At 42.3% G+C, this 24333-nt stretch overlaps 1 protein-coding gene across 13 annotated transcripts in view; it reads left to right on the top strand.

The window, feature by feature from the left end:
* Window positions 1-24333, top strand: part of Adgrg2 (adhesion G protein-coupled receptor G2) — a 119024-nt gene that overhangs the window by 23849 nt on the left and 70842 nt on the right. For all 13 annotated transcript variants that reach the window (XM_052724658.1, XM_052725493.1, XM_052725360.1 and 10 more), the window contains exon 2: window positions 22149-22193. The gene's annotated coding sequence lies outside the window, so the exon portion shown is untranslated. The remainder of the gene's footprint in view (window positions 1-22148; window positions 22194-24333) is intronic.

The raw sequence follows: 24333 nt of genomic DNA, 5'->3' as shown, positions 1-24333 counted from the left end.
GTTTCGATGGCCTCTCTGCTTCTGTCCTACTTTGCCATTCTCTATCTGTGTCTCATGAGACCACATCTTAAATAAAGTACTTGCTCTCCATCAGGACCTTTAGGTTATCAGTCAAAGGAACCAAAACTAGGGCAGGTTTCTGTAGTCAACAGCCAGGAAGTGCTTTTTATTCATTTTTTAATACAATCCCATTTCAAGGTTCACTGGTATTTATTTGTTAGTATGACACCAGATTTTCAGGTGGCTGAAAATAAGGCCATTGGTGGAGAAAATTCTTCCATGTCCCTGGGCTGCTTGGGAGTCATGTCCACCTGGTTGGCTTCCTGGGCTCTGTAGTAATGTGGGTTTTGCACTTTTTATCCCCTCCCTGGGGTACCAGATCTCTAACTTTTGCCTCTGAATTTGGCCATATCCTGCCTGCCTCCAGTTTCCAACTCTCTGTAGGTTTCCCTCTTTGGCTTTCTCTCTTGTTCACTCTTCTTAGATCCTCAGGATGAGGAGACCTTCTTGGATCTTCACTTTACTGGAAACCCACCCATGACATTATATTTCAAGTCTGTACCAATACCCCCTTTCCCAAGCTGTACGTGAATAGTCAGTAATCCTCCTTGCCACGTTCCTAGCTTTGCTCTCCTTCTCCAGACAAGAAGTGACTTTAACGTTGACGTTTGTTTCTGAGTGCACTTTAGGGGATTATGGGGCTGGCTTGCCTTGTTCTTACCCTATGTTCATAAGCATGATAGGATGGACTCCCCTCCCCCAAGGATCTGGACTGGAAAGTCCCCTTTTTGTGATTTCTCTCATGTTTGACATTCTGTACTGAATTTCTCACAGTGATGGTGTGGACCTCTGCCAGGCTGTGTTGCCCTGCAGATTAAGTGGTCACCTCTCTGCATTGCTTGGGAGAACTAGTCAGAGATCCTTAGTCCTTTGGACTTGGTGTCTTAGAACACAGGCCACATCAGCAGGACTACTTTTAATGTGAACAACTAAAAATGTCAAGAATGGATGGCCAGCTTCTCTCTACTCTTGGAAACCAAAGAATATAACTTTTTAAGTTACCCATTAGAGTAAAATATCTTAGGCTGGATGGCTTAAAAAACAAATTTCTTTCCCATGGATCTGGGGACTGGAAGTCCAAGGTTAAGATGCTAGCACAGTGTCTAGTGAGATTTCTCATCCTGACTTTCAGATAGCTTAGGTAATGTCTCATAGTGTTCTCACTTAAGGGAAGACAGACAGAAGGAGGAAATGGAGAGGGGGGAGTGAAGAAAGGATGGAGGGAGGGAGGCAGGACATGGGGTTGGGGAACAAGGCAACACGCTCATTCCCACTTCTTATGAAGCCACAGTTCTACTGGAGTAAGTCCCCACCCATATGACCTCATTTAACCTTAATTCCTTCCTAGTATCCCATCTCCAAATGTGACCACATTGGCAGTCAAGGCTTCAACATATAAATGGTATTGGAGCACAATTCAGTCCTTAGTAGCAGTGGACCCAGCTTTGCAGTTTCATACCTCTCCCTGCAGCATCTCACCTATTCATCTGACTGAAGCCTGAAAAGTTCAGAACTTGAGATTCATTCCCTTGGTTTAAATGTGTTGTTTAAATGTAAATGGGCACAGAACCTGGCTGATGTGTCTCGGCATGCCCTACCTCCACCCAGTCAATTGGAGTTCAAAAAGTGTGATGTCACTAGATAGCTACAGGTTGAGGCTGGCCCCACTTAGAGGACAGAATGGGTACTACAGACAGACTCAATTTTCTGTTCCATCTGTTAGCTTTGGTAAGGGTTGTGCTAATTTATCTTTGGAGTTATTTCCTTATCAGTTCCTGCAAAGGAGTCCTTTCAATTAAGTAATTTATTGCATATATGAGAAATATTTGAGGGACGTTATCTTTTTTTTTTTTTTTTTTTTTTTTTTTTTGGTTTTTCGAGACAGGATTTCTCTGTGTAACAGCCCTGGCTATCCTGAAATTTGCTCTGTAGACCAGGCTGGCCTGAACTCATAGAGATCTGCCTGCCTCTGCCTCTTTTTTTTTTTTTTTTTTTTTTTTTGGTTTTTCGAGACAGGGTTTCTCTGTAGCTTTGCGCCTTTCCTGGAACTCGCTTTGGAGACCAGGCTGGCCTCGAACTCACAGAGATCCGCCTGACTCTGCCTCCCGAGTGCTGGGATTAAAGGCGTGCGCCACCACCACCCGGCTTGCCTCTGCCTCTTAAGTGCTAGGATTAAAGGCATGCTCCACCATGGCCTGACCTGGAACGTGGTTTTTTAATGAGGGCATCATACTGACTCCAGGTAAAGATGGTAGAAGTTTGACTTGTCAACTTCTCAATGGTTCATCCAGTCCTCTATCAACTAGAATTCTTCGTCAATCAGTAAATTCTGTGTAATGACAGCAGGTGTTTGCGTAATGGTGCTGTGAGTCACTCTAGCTTAAAGTACTTTTGGAAATGTCAAAGATATTATCTATGGGATCATTTTCATATTAAGTATGATTGTGAGAAACTCGTAGTGATGGTTTGTTACCAAAAAAGTTATCTCTTTCATCAACTACAGTATTTTTCTTTGGTAATTCTTCCCCTGATAGCATCACAGAGGTACCTAAAGTACAGTGAGCCACATCATCTTGTGGCCATTGTTGCTGGACTCAGCTACTTGTAGACAGTCAACATAGGTGATCAGAGCAGGGTGTCTCCATCCACCATCTGGTCTGGCCACTGATGTGGACTTTGCTGTCTGGGGGCCTGTTGAGTCAGGTCAGTGCTTTGTCAGTATCTACTTGGGGAAACATATCTGGAATTCTGGCCCCCCTTGGGGCTGTGGCAGCTCTAGCTTTGTATGCTCTCATATGGGGATCCTAGATTTTAACACACACACACACACACACACACACACACACACACACACACACACACACCTACCTTACCAGATTTTACATCTCAGAAGAAAACTGACTCTCCTCTCAGCAGCTATCAGCTGCTCCTCAGTTGGGGTGGGGCTTCATGAGCCCCTCCTCCATCTATGCATTGCAAACTTTAGATTAGTATCAGTCTATTTCATTTCTTTTGCTGTGATAAAATACCCAGACAAAAAGCAAATTGAGGAGAGAGAGTTTATTTTTTTGCTCACAATTCCAGGTTACAGTCAGTTACTGAGGGGAAGTCACAGCAACAAGAGCCTTAGGCAGCTGGTCACATTCCATCCACAGTCAAGAGCAAAAATGAGAATGAATATGCTTGCTTGTGTTCAGCTCAAATTCTCCACTTTTGTTCAGTGCAAAACACCCTGCCTAGGGAATGATGTCATCCACAGTGGGCTGGGGCTTCTTGCATACTTAACATAATTAAGGCAATCACCTACATACATGTCCACAGGCCAACCCAAATTAGGCAGTCCTTCATTGAGACTCTCTTGTCAGGTGATTCTAGGTTGTGTAGAGTTTTGACTGTGGTCTGCAATTTGCAATTCATTCAAAATCATTTTCAGCCTCATTGCTAGATATACATAGCTCCAGCCTATTTCTTTGTCTTTGGGTTTGTCCCTGAAATACTCCCAGTGAACAGCCAAGCCCACTTCTGGCAGAGTGAGAGAGAGAGCAGGGATTGTACATGTACACACACACTACCACCACCACCACCACCGCCACCACTATTTAGCATTTAACTGGTTACTTTGGACATTTTCAAAGCTTTAGTTCTTCCAGATGCTCACAACCCACAAAACTAGATTTGGGAATAAGCCTTCTTTCTCCCTTAGCTTACAGGAAATGACAAAATTGATTATGCGTTTATTTGCAGTAGTGGTCCCCACCCCTCAGGTTTTCCCTGTCGTCCTTCTTCTATATTGGCTTGGCCTAATTTTGCTTCCCTCTCCCAAGAAGACCTTCAGTTTCTTTCGTTTCTTAACTCATTCACGCCTGCATTCTTTCGACACATTGATAAAGCTCCTACTATGTGTCAGCCACCCTTATCAGTCAGCTCCTACTATGTGTCAGTACTGCACACTGGGACCTCAACAGTGAGCTAAACAGACAGAAGCCATGCCTAGACAACATGGAGGAAGAAGAGAATAGCTGAGTGAAGTGTAACAGTGTGTTGGGTGAGAAGGGATTCTGTCTGATCAGGAAAATGAATCAGGAATGAGGTGCTGAGGGGTTGCATTCGGAAATAACATTTCTCTAGGCCAGAGGTTGGCAAACTACGTGGGGAACTCCACCTGTTTCTGTAAATAGAGTTTCGTTGGGACACAGCCAAGCTTATTCATTTTCAGATTGCCTCTGGCGCTTTGATGATGTCTCCACAGAGTTCGGTGGACGCAGCCTGCACCATATGAGCCACAAAGCTGTTGGGCTTTCGACAGGGAATACTATTGAGCCCTTTTGCAGAGGAATGCAGTTTTTCATTAGGGAGCCAGCCGTGGGGAACCATTATCTGTATTGTGCTCTTGCGTTTCCATAGCACTGTCCCAAACACGGTCTGTGGAGGTGTTGTGAAGCAAGTCTCAGGAACTTTGTTTCCCAGGTGACCGAACTGAGACTTTGTCCGGGTTAACATGCTCATCCAGCGATACTGGTGTTGCAGGGTGGTAGTATTTAATTCCCAAAAGGCTGTTACCTTTTTCAGCTCTAGCTCCTGCTCCCCAGGGATTAACATAGGCCAGGTTTTACCCCGAGGAGCTTCCTGGCCTGTGAAACACAGAAAGGCAGTACTGTAGAAGGCATCAAAGCGTTGAAGCCACTTCCAACTCTGTGACCTCAGGCAAGTTACTTAACCTCTCTAGACCTTTCTCGGTTTATGTCTGTAATAGGACACTTGCTAGACATGATGATGTGAGCTGATTGGATCGAGACAGCCCTGACTTCTGTCTGCATTTGCCGTATTAAGTAACAGGAATCGGTTTGACCCCAGTTTGCACGTTCAGTTATAGGAGTGGTCTAGATACGCTCATGGCAGACACCGAGTGTGTGGGTACGAATGAAGCCAAGATCTAGCTGTCATTTCTTACCAACACCGTGTTAGCCCATCACTCAGTTTTCTCCTGACCTGTTCATGGCTTCCACAGAATCAAATCTGATTGCTAAAGTGATTTCGCTTGTGTGAGCCCATGGGTCATTGAAGGGCCTTTGCCAGAACCATTTGTCCCCTCATGTTTCCTGGCACACCCTTAACCTACTGCTCTTGGCTCAGATATCATTGTCTCACCAGGATTTTTCTTGGGACTGCCGTACCACCCCCACTCAACCCTCCTATACATTTCCGAGCATTATATTCCTTTTGAAAAAAGATTTATTTGTTTCTATTTTATGTGTATGGGTGTTTTGCCTGAAGCTGGGTGTATATACCATATGTGTACTGTGACCGTGGAGGTCAGAAGAGGGTATGGGATCCCCTAGAACTGGAGTTACAGACAGCTGTAAGCCGCCATGTAGGTGCTAGGAAGTGCAAGTGGGCCCTTTGTAAGTATAACAAGTGCTTTACTGAGCCTTACTGACCTATCTCTCCTGCCCGACCTCCACTTTCTATTTCTATTTCTTGCTTTATGATTCACACACAGGTTTTGTCAAGCTCCTGTTCATATTTTTAATCTAGCTTCATTGTGCTGTTACATGCACAGAAAAAAAAAATCCCAACAAACTATGTTTTTCCTGTAAGATTCATTGGTTTTGGTTTGTTTGTTTTGTCTTGTTTTCAGAAATAATGTCATTATCACTACAATTCTGGAAATTACAGAAAAAAGTGATGAAACAAACAGATTTCCCACCCGACAGTGGAATCCTACCTTATACTGAATAGAGAGTAAGACAGTAGTCCCCCCAGCCCCTGCTTTAGAGTGCGTTTTGTAGTCTTAATTGTGTAACTAGTTCAACAGCTTACTAACCGACACCCCTCCTAATGTTCTCTAAGTATATGCCAAACCGCTCTCATCTGACCATCTAAGGTCCAAAACGGCTTCAAAGTCTGGAGTTTGTTGCTTGAGTGCCTACACAAAGTTCAAAGTGTTTTAGATTTGAAGCATTTCAGATTTCAGATTTGGGGGTCTAGGGATGCTCAATGTGTAAAACCCATGCCTATATCCTCAATTCAAAGTCACTTTAAAAAGTGAAATGCTTCTAGTCCCAAGCATGCCAGATAAGAGATGCTCAACCTGTATTGTAATTTTTTAAGGATAAACATTTTCTCCTACATAGTTGTATCTAAAATGCAATGTGAAAAAACTTAATAAGGGAGACTGAAGTGAGAGAAAGACTTAATGAGAGGAAAAAAAGAACTTAATGAGAGTGGAAAAAAACTCAATGAGAGAAAACATAAATGTCCCAGTCTAGCCTAGTCTAGATCTAGAAGGAAAGGGAGGGAGGCAATAGAGAAGAGAAACTGAGTGAAATGGAATGTTCTCCAGCTTGGAGGAGCTAAGGTTTTCTGGCGCATTGGCAAAATGTTAATCTGACTCCTGCCAAATTGCGTCTCAATAGGAATGATCCTATGTGCCACACGATTTGTTTGCTAACCTTCTCTGTGCTAATGAGCAATGTACTGTCTGTGTCATGGCCTCCTCTAAGAACATAATTCAGCCCCTGTGTGTTTACCTCATGGTTCTCTTGCAGACTTTTCTCCGTTTACATTGGGATTCGTTTGAATGCCTGCCCGTGTACGCTGTCCAGAAAAGGCATGGTTGTGTCTCTTTTGCTCACCAGTGTGTTCCTAGTGCCTCACATAGTGCCTGGCACATAGTATTTATTTGACAAATATTTATCGACTGGGAATGAGCCCAAGCAGGACAGAGCTCTTGCCCTTTATACAATGGTGGAGTCCTGCTACGGATAGGCTTGGGGATGGCCTGGCTGAGGTCCCTAGCAGTATGAGAGAATGAACCCTCTTCTTCAGTCCCCAAAATTCCTCTTTTAAAATAAGGCAGCCTTACTAATTCAGCCATCTGAGTTGCTTTAAAGTACAAAAGCCTTTTAAAGAGATAGAACCTTCACTCTAAGGGTCAAACACAGAGATTAGCTGTTTAACCAATAAAGTGAGAGTAGAAAAATAAGGCCTGGGGAAGAGAGTTGGCAGAGGACCATATGAGGGGAGCTGCTCAAGGTGGGAAAAGGGCAGAAGGACCATGAGCATGGCAGACGGAGAATTTTCTAGAGTAGCACAGTCTCACGCACAGGCCAGAAGCAGATGTGAAGCAGTCAGAAGGGTGTCTGGTTCACCTAAGCAGGTGATAATGATGACATCGACGGCCATGGACTATCCAATGCTGTGCCGAGCACTTGCCCTTGGCTGACTCCTTGCTCTGACCAATTTTGAGGAAACAAAGATGGCAATGATCCCCGCTTTATGAGTAAAGAATCAGAGGCAGAGAGGCAGCAAATATCAGTAAGCACTTTCTCTTGTAATTTGTGATGGACTCAGATGAAATATTAGTGGTTATTGTTAGGACTCAGCACAAACATCCCATTGCATCCCTCCATCTCTCTCTCTTTTTTTTCCTGGAATATGATATGTGAAAAGGCTTTAAAAATGTCAATGAGGGGGCATCATTGGATTGGGGAATACAGCTCATTGATAGAGCACATGCTTTGCATGCTTGAGACCCTGGGTTCAATCCTCAGAACCACACAACAACAATGTGGCGTTATTTCATAGGATAACTAAAGGCAGTTTATGTCATTTTTGGAAAGTGAGTTTTTAAAGTGGGTATTTTGAGATATTTTAATTTAGTTTTACTTGTAGGAGCCTATTCAACATTATTAAGGCAGAACTAGTTTCATAGGAAGTAGAGTTGTCAACGTCTTCATAAGTACAAAACTGATCATTGCTATATTGAGCGTTTACTATGTGCCAGGGATCATCTTATGTGCTCTAAATGTATTGATACATATGTATTTCCTAACAGCCAGGAGACAGATACTATTTATATTATTTCCATTTTGTAGATGAAGAAACTGAGGCACATTTTGTAGATGAGAACCCCAGGTATTTGTTTGAAGTTTAGGGGTAGCAAAATGGCAGTGTCAAAATTGAAATTCAGGAAATTATACTTCCTCAAATGCTTTGTCATCACTTCATGTACAACCACAGAGCTCTATCTTTCCTGTGGTTAATACTTAGTGGCACTCACAGGGATCTATGAAGTTATTGAGCACTCCTTCGTGGAACCACACCAGCTGTCACTTGACATTCCAATTTTGATCTGTGGCTGTGTTTTGTGTTGTTGTAGGGGGCCTTTTTTTTTTTTTTTTTTGGATTTTTCGAGACAGGGTTTCTCTGTGTAGCTTTGCGCCTTTCCTGGAACTCACTTGGTAGTCCAGGCTGGCCTCGAACTCATAGAGATCCTCCTGGCTCTGCCTCCCGAGTGCTGGGATTAAAGGCGTGCGCCACCACCGCCCGGCGTAGGGGGCCTTTTAAACATTCTGCCTTTATTTGTATGTGAATGTATGTGTCCACTTGTCTGTATACACACCATATTAGTGAGTGCACTGCTTGCTAAGGTCACAAGAGGGTGTCAGATCCCCTGGAACCAGAGTTATAGGTGGCTATGAGCCGTCACCATGAGAATGATGAGAACTGTCCCTATTCTCTGCAAGAGCATCAAGTGCTCCTGACTGCCAAGCCATCTCTCCACTCCTAAGGTGACTTTTTTTTGAGACAGAGTCTCACTCTGTAGGGCATGCTGGCCTTGAACTCACCGCATTCCTCCTGCCTCAGCCCTCTGAGTGCTGAGATTACAGAGGTGTACCACCGTCCCTGCCCTTACTCTTCTGAACCCCCTTGGTGCTGGGGCTTGCCCATGTCAGACCAATGCTGTACCATGAACTGAACCCCCAGCTTTCCAAGCCCACACATTTCAATGAGAACCTGGAAGACAGTGGGAACGTTTCATGTCATACTCATACTTTTATTTTGTTGTAGAATTTTTCAGATGTCCCTGAGACTAACCTGTACGGATGAGAACTAGGATCATAACGCTCTCGGCAGCCTGGTTCATCATTTGAATTCTAGGTTTACCAATAGAATGTTTTTGTCATTCCACATACTGAGTAGTGGAGTGTGGCTTGTTAAGCAGGTATGGGGTCAGAAGGGCTACTATGAGCAGCCTCTGTGGCCTTGCTACTGTGATGCTTACACTTTAACTGAGGCACACAAATGCCACCTTACTCACCTGGCAGTGTGTTCAAGTGAGTTACAACCCTGGGAACTGACAGTCCCAGTGCAGCTCACAGTTCAGGCGGACTTTTGGGTCTGGTGCTGAATGATTTGCTTGGTGAGTAACTCGAATTCATGCAGCTGGCTCCCGTCTTCTCAAAATATCTGGGAGTCAGTCTTTTACTGCAAGGGGAAAAAAAATAAAAGAAGCCCCACACCAGTTGGAACACCTCAGTTTTGGAAAGAGCACTTTAAAAAGTGCTCCGAGGCCACCCATGCTGCATCAGTGCTGGGGGTCATTTAGGAAAAGGCAGTGTCCAGACACTTGTGGGTGGTAGGAATTTTACGGTCTGTTTGTGAGTCCAGTTTTTGCAATCTTCGGAGGACTCTGTTCAGGCAGTCAATGAAAGCCATTGAACCTGACAAGTTGCTGTTTGCCAGCTCTGCTGGCAAACCATGCTAACGAATCTCGGTGCTGGGTGGGTCGAAGAGGATAGTACTAAAAAAAGAAGAAAATGGATGGCCCTGCTTTGGTGAGAGGCCAGAGCTTGATGCTACAGCCAAGTTCCCTGGTGATAGAGGAGTTTCCACTGCTGGAGGCTTCCCGTTCTGGCTTTCCCCACCCAACCTTACACTATCCAGTATTAAAAATAACTCCACTTCCGGTGTAGCCACACAAGATCATTTGAATGCCTTGTAAGCAGAAGGAGCAGGTAGTGTTGATGCTTTGGGAGAGAATGTCTTTGATGAGAGAGGAAGAGAAGTGAAACAAAGAGATGACCCGGTCACAACTGGGAGGTTTTCCTGGATGAGGGAACTGAGGAGAATGGCATCACCTTCTCCAGATTCCCACCACATTCTGTGCCCCCAGCTAATTCAGCATTGACTGCCGACTGCCAGTATTGGCTTGTTGCTATTTGTTTTATTTTTGAGTTGTTTCTTGTGGGCTGATATAAAGGAAGGTGACATTAGCTGTGGGGAAACTGTGTAATTATGAAGGTGAAACATGTGAAGCAGTATCCCATATATCCTACACTGTATACCCTGGCAACCATAGAATTTTGGAACACTGAGGGGTCAATGATTAGGTTGATAGAGGGGTAGGGGCTGTGGTGGGAACTTTGTTGGAGTGGGCTTTAATGCCGACCCTACCACTAGGTTACTCTGAGCCTCCTGTGGACCAGGTGAAGTCTCGGTGGTGAGCAACACTTTGTCATTTTTAATACCTCTTATTTATTTTTATCATTACTGTGATCAAAATACCTGACACAAAGCAATTTAAGGGAAGAAGAGTTTGTTTTGGCTCACGGTTCAGAGGCTAGAGTCCATCATGACAAGAAAGATATGGTGGCAGGAACGACACAGAGCAGTGGTGATAGGATGTCACTCATTTCTTGAAGATGAGGAAGCTGAGAAAGAAGAATGTTAGTGCTCAGCTGGCTTTTTCCTTTCCTCCTTTTATTCAGTCTGAGATAAAGGCACATACATCCAGAGTGGGCCTTTCCCTCTCAACTGATCTCTCTAGCAAAGCTGTCACCGACACACTGAAAGGTATGCCTCAGAGATGCTGTAAGGTGTTTCTTAATCAAGTTGGCAATTGAAATTATCCATCACAGCATCCAATTCAGACCTGTCCCATCCATCTCCTTCCTGCTAGCTCATCACCACCACCACCATCACCTTCCAAGCCATCACTGTCACTGTCACTTCCCATCAATACCATAGTCATGTTCTTCTTGGTATAGAGCAGGGCAAGCTATTGCCCATAGGCAAATCGTGAGAGCTTCACATTTCTGTAAATGCTGTTTTACTGGTGCATAGCCATACTCATTCATTTACAGATTGTGGTCATTTTGTACTACAATGGCAGGTTGCATCAGAAATACCACTGCTCACAAAACTGGACATATTTATTATCTGACCCTTTAAAGCAGTGGTTCTCAACCTGTGGTTTGCAACCCCTTTGGGGATGAATGAACAACCTTTTTATGGGAATTGCCTAAGACCATCAGAAAACACAGATATTTGTGTTCACAACAGTAGCAAAATTACAGTTATACAGTAGCAACAAAAAATAATTTTATGGTTGGAGGTCACTACAGCATGAGGAACTGTAAAGGGTTGTAGCATTAGGAAGGTTGAGAACCATTGATTTAAAGGAAAAGTATGTGACCCCTGATGCAGAGGGAATGCCTAAATATATAATTATTTTAAATCTTCACACTTTTATGAACTGGAGTTCCCATGATATTTTAGACATTTCTACTACATAACCAAGTCTGAGTCTCCATTTCCTTGATAATATCCCTGACTTGGGATTTTTGCTTTATTGAATTGTTTATATCTTCAGAACAATGTTTGAGAATGGAGCACAGGAATCCCAAACTGTACTCCGACTTCTGCCCTATCCTCTGGCAATTCACTCACCATGCAATAGCTAGAATGCTATTGTCAAAGTGAGGGTCTGAATGGATTACCCACTGTGTAAAATCCTTCAGTGACTCTCCATCACTCTGTAGAAAACAAAGCACTCATCTTTATTTTAGCCACTGAGTCCCATCCTGCACAGGAGCTAGGACTTTCCTGCCTATTCACTGTCATCTTTTACAGTCTCTTTTCCTTCCTGCCCATCAGTGTCTTGCCCACTCTGGCCTATATGTCCTTCCTTACATGAGTGGTATTCCCTCCCACCACAGTGCCTTTGTACACACGTTTTCTTCTACTGGCCGTAGTTTTTCTCTGTGCCTGTATGGGCCTACTTCCATCCACTTACCTTTAAACCACTGTCTTTATCCAGAGTTCTAGATGCTTTTCACTGTAATCCCTATTTCAGTTGCAGTATTGCATTTCTGGGTGTTAGTTTTTCTTTTGGCTCCTCCCTAGGGCTGCACTCACTCTCCAGAGTAGCCCCAGACTTTAGCACAGGGCTAGGAATTTGTTTACTCTGTAAACAAGAGTCCAACAAGGTAATGCATACAAAAGTGTTTTGACTACTCCAAATTATTGTATAACTGTAAGAGATTATTACTATTACAAACAGATGAGCCAGATGTGGTGCTGCACATCTGTAATCCTAATGCTTGGGAGGCTGAAACAGGAAGATTGTGAAATTGAGGCCAGTTTGGACTACACAGTGAATTCCAGGCCAGTCTTGGCTATATACAAGACCATGCCTCAGAAAACCAAAATATACAACAAAACTAATGAAGAAAAATAATTCCCCTTTAAAAGGGAGGTTCTGTGGACAGTATCGGGCAATATACATAGGAGAGGAGGTGTCTTAGTTTAGGTTTTTATTGCTGTGAAGAAATACCATGACCATGGGCAACTCTTATAAAGAAAACATTTTGTTGGAGTGGCTCGCTTGCAGTTTCAGAGCTTCAGTCCATTATCACCATGGTGGGAAGCATGGTGGCAAACAGGCAGACATGGTGTTGGAGTATTTAAGAGTCCTACATCTTGCAGGCAACAAGAAGTCAACTGAACATCACACTGAGGGAAGCTTGAGCAAAAGAGACTTCAAAGCCCACCCCCACAATGGCACATTTCCTCCAACAAGGCCACACCTACTAATAGTGCCACTCCTTATGGGAGCCATTTTCTTTCAAACTACCACAGGAGGTATTGGAAGATGCTTGAAGAGATGGATCCTTCCTCTTGTCATCCAGAACATGATATGGTGATGTCAAGTCCTAGAAATGTGTTCCTGAGAGTTTGCCTCCTATTTTTACTACCTGATAGGAGCCATGAACATACCTATCCACCTAATATTTTGATGATTATTATGGAAATAAATGCATCTAGGACAGTAGTTCTCAATTTGTGGGTTATGATATCCTGCATATCAGATATTTACATTACCATTCCTAACAGTAGCAAAATTACAGTTATGAAGAAACAATGAAGTAATGTTATGGTTGGGGGTCACTACAGCATGAGGAACTGTATTAAAGGGTTGAAGCATTAGGAAGGGTGAGAACCACTACTCTAGAGAAGATGATAACTCCTTCAGGGAATCCTGAAGAAGAAAAAGATCCCATTGACAATATCATCAAAAGAAAATATGTATTTATCCAGCCCTGGCATCTTACTTGACCTTTCTAAATATTAATGTCATAACCACAAACAAATAGTAAGTTCCAAGACACCAGAGGAAAGTAAGCTTTCAAAAAGTCTGGAAAAACATCATTCAGGAGGGAAAAAAACAAATTGGAGTGGAAATAAAGCACAGACTGTAAATGTGGTAAAGGGAAGAAAAGCATTTGAAGAAATGACCATTTCTGCCTTCTGAGTTGTACTGAGTGGTTTGATGTCATTAGCAAGATGATCCTATTGATTTTCTTTTATTGGTTTAGTAAACAAATAGAAATCTAAGCATTTTACCACTCACAGTGTGTTATTTCCTAATAAAAGATTTATTTTCTGCTCTCTTAGCCTGGGCTGCCACATGAGAAAGGGGGCAGTCTTAGATATGTTCCTTAACCCTTGGCTGTCTGATTTGAAAATATATTTTCTTATTATATTTCTCCTCCCATGGCTAGGAGTAATGGGAAGAAGAAATGTCTAGAACACATTCAACAGATGTCAATGACAAATTATTCTCATAGGGAGGTGATCACCAGAAAATGCTCTGAGATGACCTGCTGACTGCTAGTTTCCATACTATAGTCTGCTGGCTGCAGAGACATCTCACTTCATCACTCCACGCATAGGACCCTTACACCACGCAATGTCTACAGCATCCCAGAGTATATTAATCTGTTTTCTGCTGCTGTAATCAAACACCCGGGGCTTTGTTTTGGACCCCTGGCTGCAACCTCTCATAGCAGATGGCATCACAGTCACAAGGATGCATGTGAGGTGGAGACATTACAAAGGAAGACAAAGATGTGGAATATTTAACTATGTAAAGATGTGTTACATTGGTTTATGCTGTGGAATATTCCTTTAACTGTGTAAAGGTGTGTGACATTTGTTTATGCTGCATTTGTTTAACAAAGTAGGGATGTGTGTTTAATTATGTAAAGATGTGTTGCATTTGTTTCACCTTGCCTGCCTAAGGCACCTGATTGGTCTAATAAAGAGCTGAACAGCCAATAGCTAGGCAGAAGAAGGATAGGTGGGGCTGGCAGGCAGAGACAGTTAATAGGAGGGGAAATCTAGGTTCCAGAGAGAAGACAAAAGAGAGAACGAGGGAGAAAAAGAGGGACATGTCTGGGGCCAGAAGCCATGCAGCCACCGGACAGACAGATATGAGTATGAGAAGCAGGAAAAGTAGGACAGAAAGAAGGAAAGAACGAAAGAAGGAAGGAAAGAAAGAAAGAAAGAAAGAAAGAAAGAAAGAAAGAAAGAAAGAAAGAAAGAAAGAAAGAGGGAGGAAGGGAAGGAAGGAAGGAAGAAAGGAAGGAAGGAAGGAAGGAAGGAAGGAAGGAAGGAAGGAAGGGTAAAAAGCCCCAAGGCAAAATGTAGATGAAGAGAAACAGGTTAAATTATAAGAGCTAGCAAGAAAAGAGCAAAGCTAAGGCCAAGCATTCAAAACTCAGTGTCGTGATTTGGGAGCTGGTTGGTGGCCTAAAAGAAAAAAAAGTCTGCTACACAAAGAAGCTGGGCTTATTCTTTCATAATGACTTCCTCGCCAAAACTAACTCCTGGGTCCATCAAGAACTACCTCAATCCCCTCTGAGGACTTAAGACTTCCCACTAGGCTCCAACTCTTAAAAGCCCCATCATTTCTTACCATCATCAAACTGGGTACTAAGCTTCCAAGACATGATCCCTGGAGGGACATGTATTACCCATATTCAAACGATAGCACTGGAAAATATTTTCAAAGTAGCTGAGGCTAGCTTTGAACAAGAGGCAGCCCAGGCCACCATCTTAAACACAGTGGTCCTTTCCCTGTTGTGCTTACAGAAAGCAAAGAAGAAAGTACAAAAGGGAGAAAAGAATGAGGAAGAAGGAAAGGAAACGAGGTACAAGTTAGCTTTTTCTATGCAACAAAGAACTTCTGTATAGGTTACATGTCTCATTCTTGTGCAAGAAGCGACTTAAGGAAGGAAGGATATATTTTGGTTCACAGTTTGAGGGGATACAACCCATCATGGCACTAGGTGGCTCTATGGTAGAGGGTGTGTGCAGCTGAAGTGTCTCAGCTTCCCACATCTAGGCAGAACAGGAAGTAGAGAGACTGGACCCATTCTCCTTTCCCCATCACTCATTCCCTTCAGGTAGTCCCCTAGAGGTTCCACAACTTCCCCCAAATCGTGCCGCTAGCTGGGGATCAAGTACAGAACATTTGAATGGGTGTGTATTTCACATTCAGACCATAGCAAGTTCAAATTCGACCGTTTCCAGCAACAGCCATTTCATCAGTTTAGCTTTGGAGCACACACTCCTGGCTGAGTTCAGCAGGACAGTCCTTCTGCTGGTCACAGTTGGGACCACTCGTGCATCTGCAGTCAACCGTAAGTTAGCTGCATGGCCATCACTGGGGGGTTAGCTAGCTGTTGGAGCACTGGAATTATCCAGCATGTGGCTTTCATCATCTGGCAGACTAGCTTAGGCTTATTTCCATGCTTCTGTTTGCATCTCACTTGGATGGACCCTGGGGACAAAGCAAGAACAAGGTCAGTGCATGCTGAAGGAGTGGACAGACAGACTCCACCTTTTGACAGGAGGATCTACAAAGTCACGTTGTAAATGGATAAGAATACTGGCATGTGAAGAATTCGCGTTTTGCAGTCTACCACAGGAGGGAAGATCTAGCCATTTCTTTTGCTAGCAAATTCAGCAAAGACACGGCAACCCTGAGGTTGAGTTTGAAGTCCTCACGTTGAATTTAAAAAAATAGCAGTGTTACCAATGTCCTATCTTCCCCAGTTCTATCTGTCAAATTAGGGCCAGATGATAACATAACTTCTTACTCATTCCCAGCGGGAACAATAAAACTTTCTGAGTAAAAGTGTGTCCTCATCTTCTACCCCCTAGGATTGAATTAAGGCGCAGTCAAGGGCTTAGTGCATATCACATGGCAAATATATTTGGAAACAAAAATTTTTAACAAACTGCCCTTTGTTTATAACTCGTGTCAAAAACAAACAAAGACATGCTAAATGAAGGAAGCATTTATATGTGTGATTTTCTTAGTTATTTGATGGGTTCATTCTATGTGTCCAATTACTTCTTCATTCCTCATCCTTGTATTGTCTCTCATTACTGAAAGGAAAACATCAAAACACACTTTAAATACGGAGTGAAATGCTCCTTGTTGTTTCATAGTGGAAAAAGAAGCTTACAGTTAATTAGGACATGCCAGTCATAACAATCAGGGTTGATTATAGGTATTTGTCTACATTCAGTTTTCCTGGTGAGATGTTTTCATAAAAATGAAAGAAAGTTCATTTAAAGCTAATTTTGTGTGGCTACAGCTTAATGTGCAACTTGCATTTAAGAAATCAGCCTAAGTCTCCTTTGTGTGAAATAGTAAGGTTATGTTTTTTGTGAAATGGTTAATTGGTGAATCATTGCAGATGTGTTTACCTTTAAGGTGACAATTGCTTATATGCTAAAAAGAATCATGACCTGTTTTGAAATCATGTTGATTTTAGTATCTTTCAGTACTACCATGTTGTATTGAAGGCAATAGTTGCCTTATCTAGGACATTAGGACTGGAGGTCAGGGAGTCATTTGGAGGTGAGTATCTTACCATGTGACTTTTTTCTTTTTCCCTCCTTCACTCCTTCCCTTGAGGCGGGATCTTGTGTAGAACAGGCTGACCTCAAACTAGTTACTATAGCTAAAGATGACCTTGAACTCTTGATGCTACTGATTTCACCTCTTGGTAGGGTTAGAAGTATACGCCACTATGCCCTGTTTTATGCAGTGGTGCTGGGGAGCAAACCCAAGGCTTCTTGAAGGCTGGACAAATACATTACCAACTGAACTACACACCCATCTTCCCTTCGACTCCTCCCTCTCCCCCCTCCCCTCCACTCCACTCTCTTATTTTGTTCTCTTCTCTTTTCTTCTTTTTCTGGATCTGGGAATGGTACCAGGGACTCTGCATGCTAAGTAAGTGCTCTATCACTGAGGTGCACCCTCCACTTTCATCATGTGATCTTTATGCCTTTTCTCTAGCTTAAGCAGAGGTAACCAGTCACATTCCGTTCACTGGAATACACTTGCTCAGCTTCAAGCTAAGGAAGGGAAGGAAAAGAGAGAAAATATAGGACAAAGGAGGATGGAAGGGAAAAGAGAAAGAGGGAGCAGGGAAGAAAAGAATGCTATCAGTGTTGCAGAACAATGCCATGGTGGCAGCAGTTTCAAGAGGTATACTAGCCACTTCCAGGCTGGACCATTCCATCTCGGCACACATGCTTTCCCCACTGGCTAAGAGGCCATCTTTTGAGATGACCCAAAAACAATTCCAGCAGCTCTCTCCATCTCTCTTACCATTTAATAATGGCATTGTTCTTCCCTTTCTAAGTATTTTGGCTCTGTGTCTCAGCTTAAGCTATTTCTTCTGTGTGGAGTGATCTCTCCTGTGTCCTTACATGAAGAGTTGTACATTCTTTAGGAGGTAGCCAGATCATTACCCTTCAGAGGCAATTTGCTTGGATCCATTTCCCTTCTCTGGATTAGGGGACCCTTCCATAGTGCAGATTGTTGCTGCCATTTCAGATGGCACCCATAGAAATCGTAGTATTCTGGATTCAGGTACCACTAGTGCCACTAGCCAAGGCGTCTTGTATATGTTTTAACCTGCTTGAGACATACATGTAGGCATTTGGTATATATTTACTGAATTGATTATATTCAGAAATTCCAAGAGCCAACTCACATTTGATCTCTTTTGAATGGGCTGTCTGCAGAACCAAACAAGTCAATCTGCAGAGACAAGGTCTTGTACAGAAGGGTTGGAGTATAAATAGGGTGACCACAAGGTTCTAGAATCTCTCGTGTTTGTTCCTCAATGACAGTACAGACAAACTTAAAGCATGGTCTGGTCCTAGCCGTGTTCACTAGGCCCCATCTTCACCATCATCACCATTTATGTTATTTGTTTCCCCTACCAGTGTGGGAAAGGTCTTTTCACTGATTTCTGGCCCCATTCCTAAATGTCAAGGCCCTTCGCCCTCTAGTCCTTTCTTCCATGATGTTAGTGTCATTTTCAGGGATTGTGAGCCAATCTCCGGTCCTCAGTCTGGGTCACTAATTAATCATTACATCCTAGGAAGCACCAAGCCTTCTAGAATGCTGCATGTCACAGTTTTGTTTTGTTCTTTGATCAGGGACACATTGCTTCAGAGGGCAGCAGAATGGCTGCCCAAGGCTTCTGTCACCTGGGCACTTTACCCACTGGGTTTCCCAGCATCCTCAAGATGCATGGCCCGAGGACCAGCTACCCAGAGCAGCTAAAGCTGAGTTTTAAAGACAGACTCCTCCAAAACTCTCTTCTGCTCTGGAACAGGGTCCTAAATACACTGAAGGAGAGATTCCTCCCCACTCAAACCATTCGTAGAGAGAGACTACTTGCCTTTTTTTCTTGTTAAACTGGCTTTAGCCTGGGTTTTAGCCAGCCTGATAAATAGAGGAAGTTGGATGCATCCCCAGCCTCCTGATGTCATGGTTTGGGGCACTCTGCAACTGTGGGAGGTTTCAGTTAATCTCAGCAATTGGTGAGTTAGCTGTTCTTCTCTGAGAAACCTCTCTATTCTGTGCCATCTCTTACATAAGTTGATAGGACTTCTTTTGTGACTTGCCCTTTCCTTTCAATGATGTAAGATCCCCAAACATTGGCAGCCACTATGTTTTGTTACTGAAGTGCTGGTGTGGATGAGATTCTGCTTCCTGTTGAGTTGCTCTGGGAGATGAGGGCTAATGGGGGTGTGGTGTCCATCAAGGTAAGTTGGGATTCACAGGCAGGAGGATGGGTAGCGTTTTAGTTAAGTTTAGGCCTCAGTGTCCATCAGGCAAGTTCACAGCATTTCTTTGCTACTGTTTTCAGTAATTTGCTCAAGTGAATTCCTACTTTCTGGGAGGGAAACTGGTTTCTTGTCTCTGAGATCAGAAGCCTTTCTGCCCCAAAGTAGGAGGGGAGGTGACAATGAGCAGACAAAGTGATGACATCCCCTCCCATTTGTCTCACCCTAGACCTTCATTTAGGAGCTCTGTTTACTCCTCAGTCTTTCACTTTTCTTCACAAAAATAAGTAGCCTTACTTGTATAAATAGCACATGAAGACATTGATGTGTTCTACAGAATTAAAGTTGGCTTCACCTTCTATGTAACAGTCCTGTCTGTGAAGGATTGGTAGGTTTTCTTCTATGATTTTTTATGTGAGCTGACAAATGTCATTATACAAACAAACACACGCATATACAGCTTGATTACTTCTTAACATGGCCTCATGTATACATATTCGTGTATCAAGAGTTAGCTTTTTTCACTGGCAGTCTCTATAATGTCATTAAAATCAACTGCACTTTTAGCCATTGAGTCGTATTGGATAATGTGGCTGTGCCATCATTTAAATATTCATCTCCTGGGATATTGAGAATCCCTCCTTCACTTCCCATGAGGCTATAATAATAGTGTTTTTCTTGATGTATTTATGGATGCCAGTATACCTCTGAATTTAAAATCTCTGCACATTTTTAGTGTTTTAAGATAATATCTTCAGAATAAATTATACACATAGTTCATCCAGTGTTGGTTTATGGATGTGATTTATGTATATGATTTCAGCACTGACTACTTAGTATTAGATAACCAATTAGGTGGCTCATCCCTGGGAAAAGACTACTTCACCCTCTGTCAGCAGTCCTTAGTTGCCTGTAGTTCTTGTACCTGGAAGAGGTTTGAGGAAGGAAAGGGAAAGGGGGAAGCAAATGTAATTTTATTTTAATTTCAAAAAATAAAAACAATTATGAGTAAAATAAAATCTAGAAACAAAAATAAAATCTATATAATTCAAAAATCAAAATCTCAAAGTTTTTTTTTCCAGCAGTGGTGCATGAAAATATTTATTTTGCAACATGCTCTCCAGCTTTGGGTATTATTAGCATGTTTTTTTCATCCACTAGGAAAACCAAATGTCATTATTGTTTGTCCTACTTTTCTACCTGAAAATGTTCCAAAGGAGAAAATGGAGCCTCCTGTTGTTCATTAATCAGCTGCATTACCTGGAGTGATTAAGTGTGCTTTATTGTGGTTGTCAATAAGGTTTTGGAAGACACAATATGCTTGAGTTGTGAAATGGCATCAAAATATTATTTGGAATTCCTCTGTAGAAAATAATTTTTATAAATTTTCAATACAGTGATTTCCATACTCTACTCACAATGAATTTGTTTCCATTTGATTATGTGAATGTTTTGGTGGCAGTCATACATCCATTCAGTTGTAATCCATTCATCCAAGGACAGAACAACATGTTTGGCCTTCAGTTTTTTCTTGCCTTCTATAAACATTGCTTAATGGAGTTTTGGGCATGTTGGGTTTTAATTCATTAAGACATGAATTTTTCCTCTTAAAGAATCTTCTATGATCAATAAAATCTCAGTATGTCAGTTGGCTCCAAGATGACCTGACAGATTGTTTCTTTATTGAAAATCTTGATTTTGAAAGTTGTAATGGTTCTGTTTCACATGAGATGGTGCCATTAATGTGAAGTGACTGTCATCTTTGAGCTAATAGCTGTACCAAAGTAAAGTGTGCTGGAATATTCTAAAAGATACGAATCAGGGAGTCAGCAGAGCTCTGTGCTTTAAATAGCTACCCTGTTTCTTCCCTCCACCATGTTTGTGGTCTTTCAGTCATGCTGTAATGAATGACCCCATCTCCCCTTTTCGGCTCAGGGCCAAACTTATTAGTCAGTCAATAGTCATTTTCTTAACCTTCTTAGAGAAAATCATTCGCCTTTGGCTTTGTAAATACCTGGCAAATAACTACCCAATACTTGATGTAAAGGAGTTTAGGTTCTAGGGAAGTTAAGATTCAGAATAGCTGAGAAAAAAATTACTAAAAAAGGTACAGAATATGAAGTGATACATGGCCAATTGTTGTCTCTAGAAGAGTCTGCCACACCCGTGATCTATTCTGATCACCTCACCATCTGCTTAAGTTTCTTTTTTTTTAAATCCAATGTTTTAGTGTTTTGCTTTGTTTTTATTTTATGTGCATTGGTGTTCTGCCTGTATGCATGTCTGTGTGAGGGTGTCAGATCTTGTAGTTACAGACAGTTGTTAGCTGCCATGTGGGTGCTGGGAATTGAACTCATGACCTCTGGAAGGGCAGTCAGTGCTCTTAATCACTGAACCATCTCTTCAGTACCCTTGAGTTTCTTTTTCTGCTGTGGTGAAAAACTATCCTGACAAAAGCAACTTAAGAAAGGAACTGTTCATTTTGGCTCATACAGTCTACTATGACCATGAAGTCAAGGCATCGGGAGCTTGAAGCACCTGGTTACATGGCAGCCAAGTCAGAAAGAAGAGAGTTATGCGTGCTCATTCTCAGCTAGCTTTCTCCTTTTTATGCAGTGAACCAATGCAAGAACGAATCATTGGGAATGATGCCACCCATTTTTTTAAAAGATTTATTTATTTATTATGTATACAGTGTTCTGTCTGCATGTATCCCTGCATGCCAGAAGAGGGCACCAGGTTTCATTTCAGGTGGTTGTGAGCCACCATGTGGTTGCTGGGAATTAAACTCAGGACCTCTGGGAGAGCATACCTCTAACACAATTAATACTGATTTAGACTGAGCAGCAATGCATATGTGGATGAGGTCATTCCCTCACCCCCCACAAAGAAAACCCCTTAGCTTCTGGGTTGTTCCTGTCAGTTATAATCTGTTCCTTGGTAGCAGGGCTTGCATTGTTCATTTCTTTTGTAAGTCCACGGTCAACATGCAGTTTTGGTGTGCAGTATTATTGCCTTCTGGCACCATGCAAGTCCACTTTGCATGGCCTAATTATCTGTTCTTGTTTTATTTTCAGATGTGCACAGAGTTTCTCCCCTCTTTGCTCTGAACTTCCTGTCAGGTGAGTCCAGATAGTTCTACATGGTAGTACTGTAAAAACAATGAGCATACTTGATTTCGTTGTTTTTGTTTCCCCTTTCATATTCCTCTGCCTTCTTCATTCTGGATCTCCACTTTCCTCACGACCTTGTGTATTCCTGTTTGGCTTGTAATTCTTTATTCCCACTTGGCGCTCTCTTTTCTTCAGACATTTTCTTTTTCTTACAGAAAGGCCCTTGTTGAACCTTTCTTCTCGGTAACCCAGTTGTTTTGAATAGGCTTTCAGGAAAAGGTGGCGATTTTGGAGTAGGAGTAGACATTGAAATGACATGGTACAATGAAAGTTGCAGAAGGAGACTTATTTACATAGGATTTGTGGACTATTGTCTAGCTGTCTTGCTCTTTGGACTGGCTTCCCTGGCACCAACAGCTTTTGTCATGTTTTGAAACAGACAATGGTGTATTTTCCTGGTCACCTGAAGGGCTGTGCCCACACAACTTTCAGAGTGACTCTCAACCAGATTTCTGCTTAACTCTCTTCTAGACAGAAATTCTGAAGCCACTACTGACTTTCACCATCCCCTCTCTGTCCCTTCCTTTAATTTTTGCAGTACTTTGGGTCAAATCATGGTGCCTTTCATGTACTAAGCTAGTGTTTTACTAATAACCTATGCCCAGTATTATTACTTTTTCTTTTTTTGAGACTCAAATAGTGGTCGTTTCTGGGTTTCACTTTATATAAATTGTCAAAATCTTATAAACAATATAAACATTTGTTATAACAAATTTAAATTAGAATAGTCCTATTATGATTTACAAAATAAATAACACATAATTAAAGTAGATACTAGTAAGCTATTGTTTTAAATTAGAATAGTCCTATAATAATTTACAAAATAAATAACACATAATTAAAGTAGAGAATAGTAAGCTATTGTTATAAATAAAGGTTTAAAAACCTAAGTAGGTTCACACAGCTAGTAGATATGCAAGCTGTGATTTAAAGCTGGAGTTGACATGATATAGTAATAAAAGCACAGAAAGGCCAGAATATTGGTTGAGGAGGTGTGGGCGGTGTGGCTTTCCCAAGAATCCGCCTTCCTCTACAGTATGATCTCCTGAAGCACCCATACCATGTGCTCTGTCCAACTCCTACTTCCCGCCCAGTACAGGTCAGCACTGAAGGATTTCTGTTTGTTTTCCAGACAGGGTTTCTCTGTGTAGGCCTGGCTGTCCTGGAATTCACTATGTACACTAGGCTGGCCTCGAACTCCTGGGGCTCCTCCTGCCTCTGCCTGCTAAGTGCTCTCAACTAGAGTCTCTGTTCTAGTTTCATTTCTGTTGCTGTAGTAACTCCTCTCTATGTTCTCTACTCTTACAGTGTTCAAGATCCCCTGCTTAGGAAATGGAGCTGCTCATGGTGGGACAGTCTTCTCACCTCAATGAACATAATCAGGAGAACTCCCCTCCAGACTAACCTGATCTAAATAATTGCTCATTGAGACTGTTTTCCCAGGTGCTTCTCGACTGTGTCAGATTGTAAAACTACCACAGTTCCTTCTCCTATTTCTCCCCTCTACCTAATCATAAGATTATTTTGTAGAAGCAGATTATGGACCAAATCCATTTTAAAATCTTTTATGAGTGGTTGCTGTAGGGTTGGGGTGAGGTGATGTCTAAACTTCAATAGAAGAGCATATTGCATTTTAGTGCTTTGGGTTTTTGTTGTTGTTTTAAGCCAACTTGAGCCCCATCAGCCATGAAGAGAAAGTGTCTTTTATATTTACCAGGTTTATTTAATTTTATTAAGATTTTTTTATTCATCTTGCATATCAACCACTCTCTTCCCTCTTCCCACCCCCTCAGCCTCACCCCTCCAACCCACCCCCCACCCCCTCCTCTGAAAAGGTAAGGCCTCCCATGGGGAGTCAGCAAAGCCTGGTACATTCAGTTGAGGCAGGTCCAAGCCCCTCAGTATTTAATTGTTTTGACACAGGGCTTCATATATTAGGCAAAGATGACCTTGAACTTCTGTTCCTGCTGCCTCTACTTCTCAAGTGCTGGAATTTCAGGCATGGATCTTTTATTTTCAGTACTGGGGACTGAAGCCAAGGTCTCATGCACATTAGGCAAATGTTCTTCCACTGAACTGTATCCCTTGC

Source organism: Peromyscus californicus, unplaced genomic scaffold (assembly GCF_007827085.1).
Source record: "Peromyscus californicus insignis strain IS unplaced genomic scaffold, ASM782708v3 Scaffold_10__1_contigs__length_136768540, whole genome shotgun sequence".
Lineage (NCBI taxonomy): Eukaryota > Metazoa > Chordata > Mammalia > Rodentia > Cricetidae > Peromyscus > Peromyscus californicus.
The sequence above is the reverse complement of the archived record's forward strand: the minus strand, read 5'-3'. Positions and strand labels throughout refer to the sequence as shown.